At 45.0% G+C, this 15,595-nt stretch overlaps 1 protein-coding gene across 1 annotated transcript in view; it reads right to left on the bottom strand.

Moving 5' to 3' along the window:
* HELZ2 (helicase with zinc finger 2) overlaps window positions 1-15,369 on the bottom strand; it is a 93,221-nt gene extending 77,852 nt beyond the window's left edge. The window contains exon 1 of the mRNA XM_058174545.1: window positions 15,234-15,369. The gene's annotated coding sequence lies outside the window, so the exon portion shown is untranslated. The remainder of the gene's footprint in view (window positions 1-15,233) is intronic.
* Between the last annotated feature and the right edge of the window lie 226 nt (window positions 15,370-15,595).

Here is a 15,595-nt window from a genome sequence, read left to right as displayed (position 1 = left end):
AATGGATATTGAAAGTTTCTAATTTGACGGAGATGGCCAAAATCTCAGCCTTTTTGAAAGACAATACGCAAGAAAAGTATTTAAACGAATGGAAGAAATGGATTGACTATATTCAAAATAGATATCAGGCTAAGAGATATCAGACTGCCTTTGAATGAAGGACGTAATTTTTGACTTTAAAGGAGGAAGTCAGGATATGTGAAAGAGAAGGATTATAATTGTGTTAGACTTTAAAAATTTAATGTATGAATGTTAGTTTTTTGAACTATATCTTGTATTTGCTCCGGGAAGTCTGGGGGGGAGGGGGGTTTTGGAGGGAGGGGGGAGGGAGGGGGGAGGGGGGGACTTATTTCTTTTTCGAAAACTTTTCAAATTAAAAAAAAAACGTTGAGCAGCTAAGAAAAAAGAAGTATATTTTATCATTTTGGTTTAAGTGGCTAATATGCTTTCGCGGGCAGTCAAAATGCAAATTTTGCAAATGCGAGAAAGAGAATTAAGTCCTAGTTTAAAAACAAAAATCAAAAGCTGCTAGAAAAAAAAATAATAATATACATTTTAATCTTGTTAAGTCAGTCTTGCCCCATTTTACAACCTTTCTTGCCATGGCTGTTAAGTGAATCACCGCAGTTGTTAAATTAGTAGCAGGATTGTTAAGCGAATCTGGCTTTCCCCATTTATTTATTTGATTTTTGATTTTTATTTATTTATTGACTTTGCTTGTCACAAGATCACAAAAAGGGGATCACATGACCCCTGGACACTCCAAGCGTCATAAATAGAATAGAATAGAGAATTACTCAGTAAGCTCAAACTGCCCAAGGAGCTGCTGATTCAGTTCTACAGAGGAATTATTGAGTCTGTCATTTGCACCTCTATAACTGTCTGGTTCGGTTCTGCAACCCAACAAGAAAAACACAGACTTCAGAGGATCATTAGAACTGCAGAAAAAATAATTGCTACCAACCTGCCTTCCATTGAGGACCTGTATACTGCACGAATCAAGAAGAGAGGCGTGAAAATATTTGCAGACCCCTCGCATCCTGGACATAAACTGTTTCAACTCCTACCCTCAAAACGACGCTATAGAGCACTGCACACCAGAACAACTAGACACAAGAACAGTTTTTTCCCGAAGGCCATCACTCTGCTAAACAAATAATTCCCTCAACACTGTCAGACTATTTACTGAATCTGCACTACTATTAATCGTCTCATAGTTCCCATCACCAATCTCTTTCCACTTATGACTGTATGACTGTAACTTTGTTGCTGGCAATCCTTATGATTTATATTGATATATTGACCATCATTTGTGTTGTAAATGTTGTACCTTGATGAACGTATCTTTTCTTTTATGTACACTGAGAGCATATGCATCAAAGACAAATTCCTTGTGTGTCCAATCACACTTGGCCAATAAAAAATTCTATTATATTCTATAAATATGAGTCACTTGTCAAACCTCCAAATGTAAATCACGTGACCGTGGGGATGCTGCAAGGGTCATGAGGGTGAACGGTCGTGCGTCACTTTTTTCAGTGCCCTCATAACTTCAAATGGTCACTAAATGAACGGTTGTAATTCAAGGACTTTCCCGTAAGAGCCTTTGACAAGCCTTTTTCAAGACTAGCCAGTAATCGGACTCAATCTGTCAAGCTCCAAAGTCGCTTTTTTCCAGTGCTGTTGTAACTTCAAATGGTCACTAAAGAAACTGTCGTTAATTGAGGACTACTTGTGGCAAAAGACTTTATTCTGCCCAGAAAAAGAACGCAGGGGGATCACTCACACTAGGCCTGTGTCAAGGCCACACCTTAAACCAGGGATCACCAACCTTTTCGACCTCAGGGACCACTAAATTCATAATTTAAAATCCCACGGACCACTAATATGATCTGCCTAATGACCGGCTGGGTGTGGATAGGTGGTCATGTGATTGGGTGGGCGTGACCAGCTTAATGTCACTCACGTTGAGGGGCACCTCGCCAGCCTCTACTCACATCCCTGTCCAGGCTACTTAAGGCCCCAACAGTTGTTGGAGCTAAGCAGCCACCACGAGAGAAAAAGTTGGCCAAACAGCTGGTTCAGTTTAAATTGGATCTGAGCGAGAATAGAATAGAATAGAATTTTTTATTGGCCAAGTGTGATTGGACACACAAGGAACTTGTCTTGGTGCAGATGCTCTCAGTGTACATAAAAGAAAAGATACCTTCATCAAGGTACAACATTTACAACACAATTGATGGTGTTTGATTTTCATCATTGCTCCTAGAAGCACGAAGCTGTAAACACCCAGCCTGAAGATGACGAATGAGACTTCGTCGAAACGTCGCCAAGACACTTCCAACTTTACGCAGGAGAAAACCCGAATAACCAAAGACCTACATAGGTATTTATTTATCTATAGACGTACACAGTATATGTATATAATATATAAACATACACACACACACATACTGTACATACACGTACACATACATTTTAGCATACTCATCATTTACACAAATCCCATTTTTCTAGGCAGTTGCCTTGTCTCAGGACTGCATTTCATCAGAACAAGCATTCCAGAGGATTTCCCTGACTAAGATGTTTTCATTACCCCCTTATAGTCTAGAAACTGATTGCAAAATGTCCCTGAAGCTAAAATAACAATTCCTTACAGATGCTAAATTTTTAGGAGAAGGTGATCTTTTGAACTTTCCTACAAAGCCCAACCCAGACAAAACCAGTGATTTCAGAAACGAGCAGGAAAAACAAAATGCTTTAGGTAGAACAAAAACAGAGTCAACAACCGCAAAGAAATCGGAATTAATAGCTCTTTTTTCAACCACTTCCTCAACTTACTAGCACAACTGAGGCCAAAATGTCTGAAAGTTATAAAGGGAATCACATGACCCTCAGACCTAAAAGACCAGGTTAGGGACACAGAACATAGGGCCAAAAGGGACCTCGGAGGTCTTCTAGTCCAACCCTCCGTTCTAGCATCCCAGACTAAAACCTCCAGTGTCGGAGCATTCACAACTTCTGCAGGCAAGTTGTTCCACTAATTAATTGTTCTCAATGTCAGGAAATTTGTCCTTAGTTCTAAGTTGTTTCTCTCCTTGATTAGTTTTCACCCATTGCTTCTTGTTCTACTCTCAGGTGCTTTGGAGAACAGCCCGACTCCCTCTTCTTTGGGGCAACCCCTGAGATATTGGAAGACTGCTATCATGTCTCCCCTAGTCCTTCTTTTCATTAAACTCGACATACCCAATTCCTCCAACTGTTCTTCGTATGTTTTAGCCTCCAGTCCCCTCATCATATTTGCTGCTCTTCTCTGCACTCTTTCTAAAGTCTCAACATTTTTTGTGTGTATCGTGGTCACCAAAACTGGATTCATTACAGCTCTTTTTGGAGGAAATCTAACCATGTGGTCATTAAGAGTCAACAAAGACTTGATGGTACATAATCAATCAATCAATCAACTCTGAGTTTGACATCAGTTGGTCAATTTCATTGGCCTTGTAGCGTGTACTGGAAGAAATCCAAGACAGCTTAGACACTGTACTGTAGGGTAACTCAATTCTTAGATGAGCCAAATTGATTATATCAAGTTGATATATAGAGATATATAGCCAATGTCTGTTGTTAGAACAATCCCACAGATTTGCAATGGGAAGTATTTTTCTTTTGGGGGTTGTAGGAATTTAGCACCCACCCCCCTCCTAGAAGAATGAAATATTTTAGAAAATATTTAAAAGGCAGAATATATTTCCCTGGATGAGAAATGGAGAAACATGTTTTAAAGACAAAGCAGCTTCCTGACTCCCCCCCACCTTTGTCAATGGGCCATTAAAGCCTCAGCCAAGCTCACTCATTTCCCCCCACCTTTGTCAATGGGTCAGAGGTAGAAACTCATTCTCCCCACCTTTGTCAATGGGCCATCATCATCTGCAACATAATAGGACCCATCTAGCAACAGAAACTCACCACATGGCAAGGCTCAGGCAAGCTTGAGGGACAGCCTACAATGTTAGCTAAGACCCCTAGACCACCTGGGAGTTTGACAACCAATCAGGATACTCTTCCTGTGCCCCAGAAAGTTCAAAGCTCAGAAAAAGCATAAAGCCAGGGAGCACACAGGATCTCACTCCTTTTTCTGTTCAGGAACTCAAGCCATGTGATCCTGACCACCATTAAACCATCTTTCCAAGCAGCCTCCATGTTTCCAGTGTCTTTGTCCCCACTTGGAACTGAATCCAGATGGATATTTCTTCCAACAGGGTCTAGCATTCACAAACTGCCCGCTCCCCTTGATTTAAGAGAAATGTTTTCTTGCCTTAGTCCTACAATAGTTCTAGTCCCCGGGGTCTAGAATTGAGGAGAACTTTCCTGACAGAACAATTAACCAGTGGAACAACTTGCCTCCAGAAGCTGTAAATGTTCCAACACTGGAAGTTTTCAAGAAAAGACTAGACAATCATTTGTCTGAAGTGATGTAGGGTTTCCTGCCTTAGCAGGGGGTTGGACTAGAAGACCTCCAAGGTCCCTTCCAACTCTGTTATTCTATTCTATTCCTATTCCTATTCTAGTTAAGGTGCCAAAGTAGAAAGTTCTCTCATCTCAACCCACCTCAGAAGGTTGTTGTTGGGAGAAAATAGAATAGGGAAGGTGTGTTGGAGATGTTTGCTACCTTGGATTAATTGTAAAAATAATAAAAAGCAGGATATAAATAAATAAATAAACCAAGGCACAAAAAGTAAAGCGAGGTCACTTGCTTATAATTTGTTTACAATCTACTTACCACGTTACAAACAAGAGAAGTTGATAAGTTTAGAAAAAGCGCAGAGAAGAGCAACTAGGATGATTTAAAGACCTCCAAGACTAAACAATTTGAAGAATGCTTGCAGGATTTGGGTTTGGCTAAACCCAAATCCCTTGGCCAAAGAAGAGCTGGGGGGACATGATACCAGTATTTGAGGGTCTGCCACAAAGAAGAGGGGAGTCAACTTATTTTCCAAAGCACCGGAAAGCAGGGCAAGAATGAATGGATAAAAACTACCAGTCATCAAGGAAAGAAACAACCTGGAATTAAGGAGAAACTTCCTAACAGTGAGAATAATTAACCAGTGGAACAGCTTGCCTCCAGAGGTTGTTGGTTCTCCATCACGGAGGCTTTTAAGAAGAGACTGGACAGCCACTTGACTGAAATGGTACCGGGTCTCTTGCTTGAGCAGGAGATTGGACTAGAAGACCTCTAAGGTCCCTTCCAACTGTATTCTATAAGAAGATCATAGAATTGAGATCCTTTACTTATGCATATGTATGCAGTGCGTCTATGAACACTAACGAGCAGTCAAAATAACAGAGTTTTAGAATAGAATAGAATTTTATTGGCCAAGTGTGATTGGACACACAAGGAATTTGTCTTGGTGCATATGCTCTCAGTGGACGTAAAAGAAAAGATACCTTCATCAAGGTACAACATTTACAACACAATTGATGGTCAATATATCAATATAAATCATAAGGATTGCCAGCAACAAAGTGACAGTCATACAGTCATAAGTGGAAAGAGATGGGTGATGGGAACGATGAGACGATTAATAGTAGTGTAGATTCAATAAATAGTTTGACAGTGTTGATGGAATTATTTGTTTAGCAGAGTGATGGCCTTCAGGAAAAAACTGTTCTTGTGTCTAGTTGTTCTGGTGTGCAGGGCTCTATAGCGTCGTTTTGAGGGTAGGAGTTGAAACAGTTTATGTCCAGGATGTGAGGGATCTGTAAATATTTTCACAGCCCTCTTCTTGATTCGTTCAGTATACAGGTCCTCAATGGAAGGCAGGTTGGTAGCAATTATTTTTTCTGTAGTTCTAATTATCCTCTGAAGTTTTTCTTGTTGGGTTGGAGAACCGAACCAGACAGTTATAGAGGTGCAAATGACAGACTCAATAATTCCTCTGTAGAACTGAATCAGCAGCTCCTTGGGCAGTTTGAGCTTACTGAGTTGGCGCAGAAAGAACATTCTTTGTTGTCCTTTTTCAATGATGTTTTTGATGTTAGCTTTCCATTTTAGATCTTGAAATATGATAGAACTTAGAAATTTGAAGGTTTCTACTGTTGATACTGTGTTGTCTAGTATTGTGAGAGGTGGAAGTGTTGGAAGAAATATCCATCTGGGTTCAGTTCCAAGTGGGGACAAAGACACTGGAAACATGGAGGCTGCTTGGAAAGATGGTTTAATGGTGGTCAGGATCACATGGCTTGAGTTCCTGAGCAGAAAAGGGGCCCGAGATCCTGTGTGCTCCCTGGTTTTATGATTTTTCTGAGCTTTGACCTTTCTGGGGCACAGGAAGAGTATCCTGATTGGTTGTCAGACTCCCAGGGGGTGGGGGTCTTAGCTAGCCTTGCTGGCTGTCTCTCAAGCTTGCTTGAGCCTTGCCATGTGGTGAGTTTCAGTTGTATTGTGTTGCAAATCATGGGGGGATTGAGTGAGCTTGGTTGAAGCCTTAATTGCCCATTGACAAAGGTGGGGAGAATGAGTGAGCTTAGCTGAGGCTTTTAATGGCCCATTGACAAAGGTGGGGGGGGAGTCAGGAAGTTGCAGGGAGCTCCTTTGTCTTTAAAATATGTTTCTCCATTTCTCATCCAGGAAGGTATAATATTCTGCTTTTTAAAATATTTCCTAGAATATTTCATTCTTCTAGGAGGGGGGTGGGTGCTAAATTCCTACAATCCCTACTTTTTTTTTTTTTCAAAACGTGAGTTTTGAAACATGCTCTTGGCAAAAATTAAAATTGATCAAATCAGTGGGTGCTTTTAATTTTCCTGATGCAAAGGAAGCCATTGATAGAGACAACAGAAAAAAAGATTCCTTCAGTGGCTCCCAAAAGCTTTCAACCATGAAGGTCTAGCAGCCAGGGGAAAAGTTCTGGTAAGAATTTTACAGTATCCAATTTTCTATGCCAATTAATTTCAGCTGTTAGATATCACTTTCTGTGAGCTTCCAGTCAGGTCAAGCAAGCACACATCCCAAAATTTTCACAGCCATGGTTTTCCTTTAAATTACAGGCTGCTCATTTCCAAGGGTTGGTTACTGAACCTGCCCTAGCTCTTACTTAAGTCTATCCAAGATTTTTTTTTTTCCAGTCCAAATTGAGGTTAATCAGTGTGCAATCCAGGCTTTTTCCTTTCTTCTTTTTTTTTTTTAAAAATTACACACAATGAGCCCTGGGACTTCTACTCATGATACCACCAGTGCAACATATCTTGCTTTACTGGGCAACTGGGCAGCATCATTTGTGAGTCATAGTCAGGGCTTGGGTTTTGGATATCACTTTTTCTGCTATCTCTTCAAGTGAGGAATTGCCTGAGGGGGATGCCTCTCCCCCATGGAATTAGCAGGGAGATCTGACTCCTTGGGCTTTTAGTGCCACAGAGCAAAATCAACTTAGAAGTCTTGTGTGGAGGTAAGTGAAAGGAATAGACTAATTCTGAATGGTGTGTGTCTCTGTGTGTGCCTGTGTATGCAGCTACTTTTACAATTCAGGCAATACAAACAATACAAACATGCTGGACAAATTTCCCTACCATTAGACAGAAATCTCAGGTGTTCAGAACTTGCTGTGATAGCCACTCAAATACAATCCTTACATGAATACTTTAGACTGATTACAATATAAAGGAGACAAGACAGAAAACCTTACAATGAATTTTCCACCTCCCCCATAGTCTTTCCAGTTGTCTTCTGAGAATTGAAAAGAGTCTTTTAGTCTTTACTTGTACATCTCAGGGTCCTTTCTTTCATATCTTTTGGGTGGCATGCTTGTTGGTCAGTCAGGTTTGGAAAGGTCTGCTCCACTCTGGTTGCTGTGAGGACTTTCAGTGGGGGCTGGATTCAAACTCAATTCCTGGCTCCAACAAATGGAAGGTCTCCTCTGGGGGCAGCATCTGGAACCATGTGCTCTGCTTCCACAGTTGCAGAGTCATCTTTTCAGGGCTGAAAGACATTAGAACAGGATCTCCTCCCCACTTTTGTGGGTAATCTTCTCAGGAAAGGCATTGTAACAGGATTAAAAAAGGAGGGGGGTAGATATCTTGCAGGCAGAGTTTGAAAAGAAACAACACATCAATATTGCAGTTACTAAAAGATAATGCAGTTTCAACAAAATGCAGTTTCAACAACTGATGAGGAAGAAAAAACTGGATTCACATGCTTCAGGAACAGGTAAAATCATTTAAACACACAGTAAATGCAAGACTGAATTTTTTTTTTCTCTTGTAAGTGAACTTAAAACGTTTCCTCATAAACTTATCTTGTAAGTGAACTTAAAATGTTTCCTTATAAACTTGAGTTGTTACTTTAAGATAAAGAGGAGAAAAAAAAAACAGAAATAGGATGAAAAGTCCTTTTTACTATTTTGTTGGCCGGACAAAGACAGGAAAAAGGCTCTTTCCTTTTTTTCTCTCTCTCTCTTGTCCCTATTTTATTGCTTCAACCTTTTGTTTTTGTTTTTCCCTAACAATTTAAAATTCTTGTCTCTAGAGATCAGATACATTTTACAGTTACAATTACTTCAAGGGCCCACAAAGACAGACATACACACATAAAAACAAGGAGGACAGAGAGGAAAACAAAACTCTGAGATTTACACACACACTGATCATTCCCGCCATAAATCTCAGTTAAATTAGGGAAGGCACAAATCTTAACAGACAGACCACGTGGTTCAATAGAAGACAGAGAAAGAGACAGACAAACAAACAAAACAAACAAAAACCCAAACATTCCTATTTATATATTTCCCTTTTCTTTTAAGTACCTTTATTTAGCCAAATTTGTTTCCTATTCTCATCTTTATTACACAATTTCCTCAATTTCTTTTTCCGCATACCAGGTAAAACTGGCAGCCTCCGGGCACTCAGGCCCCAGCAGGTTTTCCAGGGGATTTCCCTCCACCCTCGAGCTACTGCTTCCCATGTTTCCCTCTCCGATGTGAGGTTTTATTTTTCACTTTGGCTTAGCCGGGTGGATCCTCCTACAGTTTTCAGAAAAAAAAGTTCTGGGAAGGACTTCGACTCCCTTCTGTCGAAGTATGAGCACCTTCCTGTTAAGGGAGCTTCCGTTTTGGATCAAAAAAGGTGATCCCAGAGGACCTACTGCCCTGCCAGTAGGTACGAGCACCTCCTCAACACTGCTTCCTGCTTCCTTTTTCGCATACCAGGCAGTACTGGCAGCCTCCGGGCATCCAGGGCCCCAAGCAGATCTCCTGCTTCCTTTTTTTTCTCCTTTTTTCTTTTTTTTACTCTCTTAATTGCTTCATTCACACTTACTTTCCTCTCGCTCGGCTTCCGTTCCCAATAAACACAAAGTTCCACGTTTGGCTTCCCCCCCTTGCTTTCTCTATCCTACCGGTCACGGCTCGGTGGAGCTAGCAGTAGGCAGAGGTGCGGCTAGAGGTTGCTCAAAGAGGTGGAATCAGACTGTTTCCTTAGGTGGAATCCCACTATCACACACTTCTTCCTTCCCTAACAGAAGGTCCTGTGCTCTGGCAAACCCCCATGCTCTCCAGACTTTTGGTCTTTCTGCGGTTAGGAAATGCACAGAGGAAGCAAAATCCAGCTGTGATTGGGAGAAGGGCTCTCTCATTCACACACATGCAGGCATACACATATTTCCCATGCTTTTCCATGCTTAAAAAATTAAAATTTAGAGGTACTCACCTTCTTTCCAAGCAGTCTTTGAGCTCAACACTCAAAACCCCTTTAAAACCTAGTTCCAAATGGCCAAGGTCCAGGAAAACTTACCCACAGACTCAATGGGTCTGCTGCTAGCAAGGGAGGCTTACCTGGGCCAGGTCCATTGGTTAGGTTAGCTTGGAGTCCCATCTGGGTCGCCAATTGTTGGAAGAAATATCCATCTGGGTTCAGTTCCAAGTGGGGACAAAGACACTGGAAACATGGAGGCTGCTTGGAAAGATGGTTTAATGGTGGTCAGGATCACATGGCTTGAGTTCCTGAACAGAAAAGGGCTGAGATCCTGTGTGCTCCTGGTTTTATGATTTTTCTGAGCTTTGACCTTTCTGGGGCACAGGAAGAGTATCCTGATTGGTTGTCAGACTCCCAGGGGGTGGGGGTCTTAGCTAGCCTTGCTGGCTGTCTCTCAAGCTTGCTTGAGCCTTGCCATGTGGTGAGTTTCAGTTGTATTGTGTTGCAAATCATGGGGGGATTGAGTGAGCTTGGTTGAAGCCTTAATTGCCCATTGACAAAGGTGGGGAGAATGAGTGAGCTTAGCTGAGGCTTTTAATGGCCCATTGACAAAGGTGGGGGGGGAGTCAGGAAGTTGCAGGGAGCTCCTTTGTCTTTAAAATATGTTTCTCCATTTCTCATCCAGGAAGGTATAATATTCTGCTTTTTAAAATATTTCCTAGAATATTTCATTCTTCTAGGAGGTGGGTGGGTGCTAAATTCCTACAGAAGTATGGTGAGAGGTGGAAGTAAGAGGTTGGAAGGTACCTTGGAGGTCAGACAGGAAAACCTGCTCAGACAGGAAACCCTATACCATTTCAGATAAATAGTTGTCCCATCTTCTTGAAAACCTCCCGTATTGGAGCACCCACGACATCTGGAAGCAAGCTGTTCCTGTGATTTAACTGTTCTATCAGGAAATTGCTCCTTAGTTCTAGGTTGCTTCTCTCCTTGATGAGTTTCCATCTGTTGCTTCTTGTCCTGCCTTCAGGTGCATTGGAGAAGAGGTTGAACCCCTCTTCTTTGTGGCAGCCCCTCAAATATTGGAAGATTGCTATCATGTCACCCCTATCCAGAAGTCACGATGGAAACTCCTTAATTTCATAACACATTGACAGATTTAACCATAGTTTCAACCGGGAAATGGTGAACACCCTAGACCAGGGGTCTCCAACCTTGGCAACTTTAAGCCTGGCGGACTTCAACTCCCAGAAAGCCCCAGCCAGCAGCCCCAGCCAGCAAAGCTGGCTGGGGCATTCTGGGAGTTGAAGTCCTCCAGGCTTAAAGCTGCCAAGGTTGGAGACCCCTGTCCTAAACTTAGCCAAGTCCAAAAAAATGTTACGACAATTCCTGGAAGCTTGGCATTCAAATTAACCATCAACAAGCACATAAAACTTCAATATTCCATTCAAAAGAGTCCATCGGAAAGCCAGAAAGGAAAGGAAAAGACCACAACAGTTCCTCACCGGCAATCAAGATTCAGATGACCTGAGATTAAGACCAACCATAAAACATTAGGCCAACAAACAAGGGTACCCCAATCAGGGAACTACCAACTCAGAAAAACAAATAAGAAACACAGTCTAATTAAGGAACCAAGACAGAGATGGTATCCAGCCGGTTCCTAACGGTTCGTGTGAATTGGTAGCGAAGATCGCAGTTGGGCTCACTGTCCAACCCTGGTTCTATTCTGTCCTATTTAGGCCAGCCGTGTGCGCAGAAGGGGCGCGCATGAGCAGAGCGTATGCACGGAAGGCCGGGCATATGCATAGAAGGTGCGTGCGCGAAGCCAGCATGCGCACGGTGAACTGGTAGCAACAAAATATGAAAGCCACCGCTGAACCAAGACTATTTCCACCAACACAAACAGGACAAATCTCACTCCCGTCTAGCACTGATGATATTACCTAGTTGGGTAATGAAATGTCTGGAAGAAAACAACCCAGCTCAGAGAGCACCCAGGGCCATATTAGTTAGTCTCCTTTTCCTCCTCCTCCACTCTGCAAACATCACTCCCTTCTTGCAGAAGGTTTCATGTCCCCAGAACTTTTCAGACAAATGGCTGTCGAATGTCTTCTTAAAATGATGGAGCACCCACAACTTCTGGCAGAAATGGTTTCAATATTTTTTTTTTTTAAATATCACGGTGACCAAAACTGGATGCAGTATTCCAAGCGCTCCATGGCATAGGACCGGGTTACTTACGAGACCGCCTGCTGCTTCCAAATGCCTCCCATCGACCAGTGCGCTCCCATAGGGAGGGCCTCCTCGGGGTGCCGTCGGCCGGACAATGTCGACTGGCGACCCCCAGGGGGAGGGCCTTCTCTGTGGGGGCTCCTGCCCTCTGGAACGAGCTACCTACAGGGATACGTCTGCTCCCTGACCTCCGGACCTTTAGACGCGACCTAAAAACATTCTTGTTTCATCGCGCAGGGCTGGCCTGATAGTTTTAATGGGTTTTTTAAATGGAGTTTTAACTTAAGTTTTTAGTTTTCTATTGGATTTGAGCTGTTAGCCAATTTGAATAAGTTTTTTAATAATGTTCTTAACTTTTATGTTTTTATATGCTTGTTTTATTTGGCTGTAAACTGCCCTGAGTCCTTCGGGAGAAGGGCAGTATATAAATCTAAACAATAAATAAATAAATAAATAAGTGTAGCCTTAAAGGTAAAGGTTCCCCTCGCACATATGTGCTAGTCGTTCCTGACTCTAGGGGGCGGTGCTCATCTCCGTTTCAAAACCGAAGAGCCAGCACTGTCTGAAGACGTCTCCATGGTCATGTGGCCGGCATGATTCAACACCAAAGGCGCACGGAACGCTGTTCTCTTCCCACCAAAGGAGGTCCCTATTTTTCTACTTGCATTTATTTACATGCTTTCAAACTGCTAGGTTGACAGAAGCTGGGAGAAGTAACAGGAGCTCACCCCCTTAGGCAGCACTAGGGATTCGAACCTCCGAACTGCCGACCTTTCGATCGACAAGCTCAGTGTCTCAGATCGACAAGCTCAGTGTCTCAGCCACCGCGTCCCTCTAATGTAGCCTTCTGGTATTAACCCTCTAGTGTTAACACTTCCTGTGATCTCAGTTCTGTCCCTCTGTTAATGGAGCCTAGGACTGTGTTGGCTTTTTTGGTGGCTGCAGCACAACGCGGGCTCCTATTTAAATGATTGTCCCCTAGGACTCCAAGATCCCTTTCCCAGTTACTACAACTGAGCCAGGTGCCTTTAATTACCACCGGTTTTCTGGTGGTATTGGTTGTCTGGTTTTCACTGCTCTGACTGGGCTGGCCCACCCTACTAAAGACATGGAAGGGGAAACTAGCTTATTGAAGAAACTACAATTGGCTGGGCTTGCCATTCTGCAAATCCCATTATGGTTTAGCCTGAGGCTTAAACCCCCCATCCTTATCTCTCTGGGCTTGATTGTTTGCCTTGCCAAGAGGAAATGCGTAATTCAAATGCTCCTCTTCCCACATAAAAGCCTTGAAGCCTTCAAAGGATGAGATTAAATTTCAGGAGGATAGGCTGAAAAATAACAGCCCCCTTCCATGAATACAGAAAGGACTTGGAGAGAGAAAGCAGGAAGTTTGGCCTAATGGTCAAGGCACCAGGTCCTGCCTTAGCCATGAAAACTGACTGGGTAACTCTGGGCCAATCACCAGGAGACTGACTGAATTTTAGTTCCTCCTTAGCCAGGAAAGCTGACTGGGTGACTTGGGACCCAATAACAAGGAGACTGTGAGTTCTAGTCCTACCCTTAAGTATGAAAGCCAGCTGGGTGACTTTGGGCCAGTCCCTCCCTCCCTCCCTCAGTTGAACTCACCTCGCAGGGTTGTTGTTGTGGCAAAAAATAGGAGAAGGAAGATGTATGTTCCCTGCCTTGAGTTATTTGTAAAAATAATAAAGACAAGATACAAACAAACAAACAAAAATATGCACCAAGACAAATTTCTTTTGTGTCCAATCACACTTGGCCAATTAAAAAATTCTATTCTATTCTATTCTATTCTAAAAAGTTGTCCCAAGCTCCCCATTTGGGCAGGGGATAGACTAGAAGACCTCCAAGGTCCCTTCCAGCCTAGGATTCTTTACATGCTCTGGGACTCTCCCACTTTTTGGGGTGCCTTGCTTCAACTCAACCGAACTAGAGACACGTGGCCCCCAAAAAGTCACCAACCAGCCCAAACTGCTCCCCCACTTCCATGCAGACCGAAATGCCACAGGTATCTAGACATCCCAGCGAGGCGGAGGCGGCTTCTCCAGCTTGTCCGGCTGGCAGGGAAGAAATGGGACTTGTAGTCCGACCCAAAGGAGGAAGCAGACCTCCAGTTGGTGGTGGGGGGGTTCCACCCAGACCTCCAGCTGGTAGAGTAAACGCGTCTTTCGGCTGCCAGAAGCGCCCCGTGCGCCTCTTCCCAGGGACACCTCCAAAGTGGATGGAAAAACCCCTCCCCCAAGGGAGAAAGTTTCAGCCCGAAATTGCAAAACTCCGCAGGGGGGGGGAGAGAGGGAGGGAGGGCTGGGCTCCTTCTGTCTGCCGCCCCACCCCGCCCGTCCAGCAAAGATGTTTTTAAGAGTCGCTTCCTTTCCCATCCAAACCAAACGCGCCTTTTCAATGACCGCCCCGCCATCGGGAGTTTCCCTTCTCCCCCCCCCCAACCTCCCACGCCATCACTGCTAGTGTCTCCTTCTTCCGTGGCCGTGCCAGTTGGGGACGATGGGAACTGTAGTCCCCCCCCCCCCGCTTCCAGGGCAAGCAAGCAGGGCGGAGGCGATCGGTCGGATCCTAGAAGAGATACCTCCCCATCCACCCATCCCCATCATCACCCCTCCCCAAGGATCGCTCGGCTCTTTTAGCTCCTCCGGATCTAAGTGGGTCTGGGGGTCCCTTTCTCCCCTGCAAGACCCCCCCAAGAGCGGGGGTCTCCAACCTTGGCAACTTTAAGCCTGGGGGACTTCAACTCCCAGAATCCCATCCCCATCATCATCGTCACCCCCTCCCCAAGGATCGCTCGGCTCTTTTAGCTCCTCCGGAACTAAGTGGGTCTGGGGGTCCCCTGCAAGACCCCCCCCCAAGGGCGGGAGTCTCCAACCTTGGCAACTTTAAGCCTGGGGGACTTCAACTCCCAGAATCCTGGCTGGGGGTTCTGGGAGTTGAAGTCCCCAGGCTTAAAGTTGCCAAGGTTGGAGACCCCTGCCCAAGGCGCATCCTCCGCAGCCGATGCCTATCCTCCCCCCCCCCACTCCGGCGTCGATCGCCCAATCCGTCCACGTGGGAGAGGAGGAGGTAGGGTGGGTCAGGTCGGAGCCCTCCCCACCCCTCTTCCCCCACCCCATCGCCCCTTCCCTCTTCCCCCCCGCCCTCCCAGCTGGGCGCCTTTTCCCAACTTTTCCGGGGCGAAGCCAAGCGGAGGGAAAAGCCCAGAGGAGAGCGGAGGCGGCTCCTGCCCCCTTTTTTCCCCCTTCTCCCGGCTTGGAGTGGAGACCCGGCGGCTGACGTTCTCTCCTTACCCCGCTGGGGTTCCGAGAACTATGCGGCAGGTGAGCGATGCGCAGCCCTGTCCGGCCGACCGACCGACCGGCGAATGGTTTGCAAAGCGCTGGCCGCCGGTGCGCTTTTGAAAGGCGGCCCCAGTTTCGTTTTCGGGGCCTGGGCGCGCGGCTTGCTCGGAAATTACATCAGGCGCGGCTCCAGCCCGGGAGGAGGAGGAGGAGGAGGAGGAGGAAGAGGAGGAGTGGGAGGGGCGGCCGGCCAGCTGTGCCCGCCTCTTGCTTCGCCCGGCCGGCCCCGCAGCGCCGCCGCTGCCAGCAGCCTCACTGGGACCCCCGAAGATCTCCCCACCGGGGGTCGAAAGAGGTGCGCGAGGAAGGAA

This window comes from Ahaetulla prasina, chromosome 3 (assembly GCF_028640845.1).
Source record: "Ahaetulla prasina isolate Xishuangbanna chromosome 3, ASM2864084v1, whole genome shotgun sequence".
NCBI classification, from domain to species: Eukaryota; Metazoa; Chordata; class Lepidosauria; order Squamata; family Colubridae; genus Ahaetulla; species Ahaetulla prasina.
Note: the sequence above shows the minus strand (reverse complement) of the source record. Positions and strands in the feature narration are given on the sequence as shown.